Source organism: Monodelphis domestica, chromosome 3 (assembly GCF_027887165.1).
Source record: "Monodelphis domestica isolate mMonDom1 chromosome 3, mMonDom1.pri, whole genome shotgun sequence".
NCBI lineage: Eukaryota > Metazoa > Chordata > Mammalia > Didelphimorphia > Didelphidae > Monodelphis > Monodelphis domestica.
Window position 1 is genome coordinate 104,655,624 of NC_077229.1, and position 5,994 is coordinate 104,661,617.

Consider the following 5,994-nt stretch of genomic DNA (forward strand, 5'->3'; position numbering starts at 1 on the left):
AGAAATGCAGATATAGTAGTAGTCTCTCGGTAACCGAGGATGACTATTGTCTTTGTGTGTTTTTGTGCACAAAGACACTTGTGCATGAAGATTTAAGTGGAAAAGTCGATGCACAGAGACAGTCCCACTCTCTTGGTGTTGGAAGCCTGGGTCCAGTGGCACAAAAAGTCGTTACATCTGGAGACTTCCTCAGCTGCATTGGATGGCCGTGTTGTCTTTTGTGCTCCAACATGCCCTAACCACTCCACAGTGCCTTGCTGCGTCGCCCTCTCAGCCATTGAACCTTCTTATTGGTTTCTTCTGTCTGTTCAGCCGAAGCAGTCTTCACATGCTGGGTGAGCAAGGCCCTGGTTCACCAGGGGTTAATGACCCAATGGCTACCCTCACAAGGTTTAGCTGGCCTGTCAAAGTCGTTGCCCGGGGTGTGGCTGCTGCCACATACTAGCAGCTACTAGGAGCCATAAGTGAGAGCTGGATGTCAGGTGAAAACATATGATTTGTCATTTGTTTATTTGGGTATATGTTTTGGGGCTGTGGTTTTTTAAGATTATTCACTTACAAAAATGAATAATATGGAAATATGTCTTGGGTGATAATTAAGAAATTAATTAAATAAAACAAAAAATAAAAAAAGTTTAGTGGACTTTGAAAATTACTATGTCCCCTAAAATTCATCACTCTGTGACTGATCTGTTGATGATCTTTCTCCTAACAATAGACATACAGTCTCCTGGCAGCTGTGAACTGGAAGTAGAGAAAGTTTCTTTACTGAGAGTACCTTCTACCAATGAAATCATAGTTCAGGCACGCCCCCCCCTTATCATAATTGTTGCTTAGTCATTTCAATCCTATTTCTTTGTGATACCTTTTATGGGTTTCTTGGCAAAACTACTGGAGTGGTTTATAATTCCTTCCCTACCTCCTTTTACAGATGAAGAAACCGAGGCTTATCCAGGGTCACACAACTAGATGTATCTGAGGTTTCAAATAAAAATCTTCGTTAGTATTGCCCTGATTCCCAGTTATGATCTTTTGCCTCACACCTCAAAGGTAATTTTTTATCTTATCATGATAATCAGATAATTCATGATTTTAAAAATACTGAACAGAAATCATGAATAACATAATGGAAACAGAACAGGCTTTAGAATCAAAGGACCTGGATTAAAATCCAAATTCGCTGTTTACACAAATGACTATTTGTGTAATCTTGGACAAGTGATGACTTTCTCATATGTTCTTCCTTATATGTTAAAAGTGGAGATTAGAATAATTTATTTTTAAGGTGCTTTACAGCTCTAAATCCGGTTGCCAAAAAAAGTTCAAGTAAATTTAGATTTTTTACCAGGAATAGGGTCTGAATAACTTAAGGGGCACAAAATAGTTTGCTGAGTACATCAGATCAGAGTGGGGTTACATTGAGAGCTTAGGAGTAGATTAGAGGAGAGAGCAATGGAAGGTGTTTGTAAAAAAAAAAAATATATATATATATATATATATATATATATATATATATATATATATATATATATATTCCTAATATAGATTAAACTTGTTCCTTTTGGCAGTGGGTGGAAATTACAGAACCAGTTTTAAATCCACTGTTCCTAAACAACTGTTCAAAGATGAAATGTGCCACCTTGGAAGAAAATGAGTTCTTCATGATTGGAGTTTGTCAAACAAAGGATAGATGACTGTCAAGAATATTGCACAGAGGGGTCAACTGGGTAGCTCAGTGGATTGAGAGCCAGACCTAGAGATGGGAGGTCCTAGGTTCAAATCTGGCCTCAGACACTTCCTAGCCATGTGACCCTGGGTAAGTCACTTGATCCCCATTGCCTAGCCCTTACCACTCCACTCTTCTGCCTTGGAACCAATACACAGTATTGATTCTGAGACAGAAGGTAAGGGTTTATATATATATATATATATATTTTTTTTTTAAAGAATATTGCACAGAGCTCTTTGTGGTGGCAAAAAATTGGAAAATGAGCGAATGTCCTTCAATTGAGGAATAGCTGAACAAATTGTGGTACATGTTGGTGATGGAGTACTATTGTGCTCAAAGGAATAATAAACTAGAGGAATTCCATGCGAACTGGAACGACCTCTGGGAATTGATGTAGAGTGAGAGGAGCAGAACCAGGAAAACATTGTACACAGAGACTAACACACTGTGGTACAATCAGATGTAATGGATTTCTCCATTAGTGGCAATGCAGTGGTCCTGAACAACCTGGAGGGATGTATGAGAAAGAACACTATCCACTTCCAGAGGAAAAACTGTGGGAGTAGAAACACAGAAGAAAAACAATTCCTTGATCACATGGGTTGGTGGGTATATGATTGGGGATATAGACTCTAAATGATCATGCTAGTGCAAAACCCAGTGGAATTGTACATTGGCTATGGGAGGGAGGGAAAGAACAAGAATCTTGTAACCATTGAAAAAATATTTTAAATTAATTAATTAAATAAAAATTTCCAGAAAAAGGATATTGAACAGAGGATTTTTTTTTTTAGGGAAAGGTAGAAATAGGTGAGTTGTGAAGTCCTATTTCTGAATATTTAATGAACTGAATAATTATCCTGTTTCATAAATAAAGCACTATAAGTGAAAGATAACACAGATTGCACTAGGACAAGACTGGGCCCCTTATTATCTATTTGTTTTACATTTTGTTTTTAAGACCTAAACCCCAGCTACTTCTGACACATTGGAAGTTTACCTAAGTAATTAGGACCATGGAATATTAGCTTACAATAATTTTTTGAGGTTTGTAAAGGTATCATTACCTCAATTTTACAAATGAAGAAATATGTGCAAAGAAGTAGAGTGAGTTGCCCCAAATCCCAAGCTGGAAAGTGGCAGAGCCAGAACTCAAAGCCAAATTTGACTCCAAGACCAGGACTGTACACCATATTTACTCTTTATTGATCCAAAGAGATGGTGACCCTAGGGTTCCTTCCTAGTCTAAAAGACTAGCTCCCTTCCCTATATCCTTTCTCTAATATGAATTCTAGTCTTTGGATCCAATCATAAATTACTTAGCAATCTAACAACTTTCCTGTTCTGCCAACCACCAAAGAAGGCTCACATATCATAATTTATATAGAGCAACTCTGGTTCTGTGAATTATTTCACCTTCCTAGGTTTTAGTTCCAGAGGTTCATATGATTTAGAGCTAGAAGGAACTTTTGAGATTTTCTAGTTCAGTTCTCTCTTTTTCACAAACATGGGTCAACCTGGAATTAGGGTGGTGGTCTAGAGTGTTCTTATGTAACATACAGAATACATCTCACTCATACCCAGCAATCTTCAAAACAGCTAATGTGAGTCAGGAAGCAACTTGCTGTCCATATAGTCACAAAGGTATATGTCTCATTATTGGGAAGGGCAGCTCCTTTTGACATCAGATATCAGATTGATATCAGATGCCAGGTTACTAGAGCACAATGTACTTAGAAAAATAGAAGCATATTAGATTAAATGACTTGGGGAGGAGGGGATGCCTACCATTTTAATCAAGGAAAAAGCCAACCCCTTTAAGGGAAATGTAAATAATAGACTCAAATACAGGACTACAATCCCCACAAGCCTTTGCTCCACTTCCCCAAAATGCTTTGTAATCTCACGGGAATTCTGAGGTGGGCCGAGATCAAGGAAGGATTTAAACTGGTGGCAAAGGTCTTGTCTGGCTCTTGGACTGGCTTTTTTTAATAATGTAGGTGAGGTTGTGTCTAGGCCACTCTATGGCGTGGACACATGTTTCTTATCCTGTATTTTCTTTAATCCTTAATCTTCAATAAACCTCTAAAAAATTATAATACTCCTTGCAGAGAGAAACTAATTTCTACCTGCCTCAGATGCCTCAGTCTCCCATATTCCCTAAATTTTAATCTTTACAGAAAGCTAGAAGTGCTTGTTTCATCTAGAGATATATGTAATATGTAAAATGAAAAAATCTGTATGCTTCTCCTTCATCTGGTACAGATTTGTATGACCTTTAGCAAGTCCCTAACTCTTCATTAGCTTCTGTTTCCTATTTTGTAAAATCAGTTGTTTGGAATCAAAGATCTCTAAGCTCCTTCCAGTAATGAAAATTGATTATGTAACTGGTTCCATGTAAGTCTATCATGGTATCACTCAAGAAAAGTCATTTCTTTCTTGGGTGGTGATGGTAGTAGGTATGGGCCAAGGTATTCATACTTGGCCTTTGTTTCTCGAACAGGGTTAAAATGTCTTGGGAGTTTGTTTCTTAAACTACATGATACTAATTATCTTGATAATTTTAAGGAGTATTTTTAACTTGGACATGTAGTTCCATATATTTTAGTCCGCTTGTTGAATAGAAATGGAGAAGGAAAGGACTTAGACCTTTAATTATCTCTGCTTATGAACTCTTAACTACTTATATCTTGAATAAATGAATTTCAGCATGAAAAAAAGGAAAGATCTAGTTATCACCTAAACAACCAATTGAAAAATAAAATCATTATGTAGACACTCATACTTGATAGGACATAGTATAATGGAGAAAAAGACTTTCAGTTCATTAGAAGAAAATGAAGCTATCATTCTTTCCTTGGCCAAGCTTGTCCCAGACTGGTCCAAAGGCACATGGCTACTAAGTGGCAGAACCCAGATCCTCCGACTCCAAGTTCATGGATTCCCTTCAGAATCATAAGCAGTAGTGTCCTAAACTATGTACTTCATCAGAAAAAGGACTTTCTTATCTAAACTTGGAAACAATACTAGAGTAGTTTGACATTTCTTTCTCCGGGGAATTAGGGCAAACAGAGGTTAAGTGACTTGTCCAGGGTCACACAGCTGGGAAGTGACTAATGCCAGATAGGAACTTGGGTCTTCCTGACTTCAGGCCCAGTACTCTATCCACTGAGCCACCTAACTGCCTCATACTATCCCTATCAAGTACAAGTAGGGCATCTATATCTGCTTTGTGGTATCTGCTGATTTATTTACCTGTGACTTTTTTTTTTAACTTGGAAAATTCCAAACAGTTCATAAGTTTCAAACTGCCCATCAAGCAAGTATAGGCTGTAACATGAAGTCCACCAGTATGACAGACAGACAGAGACAGTTGTGAGTCATTCATCTTCAAAGGGAACCAATGACTTTTGCATGAATTGGATTTAAGTGAGGCAGAATTGCACCAAGATATCAGCTTCACTCTCTCCCAGAGTTATCAAAGTCTAGTGGCAAGATAAACTGAGAGTGGCCGATGGCCCAGGATACAATTGGTGACCCTGGCACCTTTGATGTCTAACCGGACTCTTTAAGTGCTCACAGTGCCTGTTTTTAGCAGTCTTCATGGATAGTGGAACAAATTGTTCTCATCCACCCATTTCACTGGGGAAAGTGCTTGCTCTCTATAAACTCACTGACAGGTCTGTAGCCCACTGGTTACCCTCAGCCTTTCTTAATCCATCTGCTGAGATGATTTTCCCAAAATGTAGCCTCATGTTTACTACAGCTTCTTGGAACCATGGGTGAGAATTGAATGCCAGGAGGATACCAACGGTGGCTAAGAAGCATAAAATTGAGATTTGAACTCTGGACTCCATTCCCCAGGAGTCCTTGCTAGCTCCCAGAATACCCTCTAATCTCATTGAATTCTCACCTGGGACGAGAGCAAAATTTTATTTAAAGGGTCTTCCCCGTAGGCGGGGTCTTTTTACTTCCTGTCTCCTCTGGCAAACAGATGCGTCTCATGATGTGAGTGGAATTTTGGGTGGGCCTTATGGCCCACCTGACACGTGCCTTTTCTTACTTGTATATTCTTAAATTCTCAACCTTAAATAAACCTCATAAAAATATAATACTCCTTGCAGAGAGAAACTAATTTCTACCTGCCTCAGTCTCCCCTAAATTTTAACTGTTACAGAAGTCCTGAAAAGGGCTCAGCAAGCCCTCACCTGAGATGCTACAGATGAACACCCATACACCCCAAGAGAAAGTACAGTACTGTATAA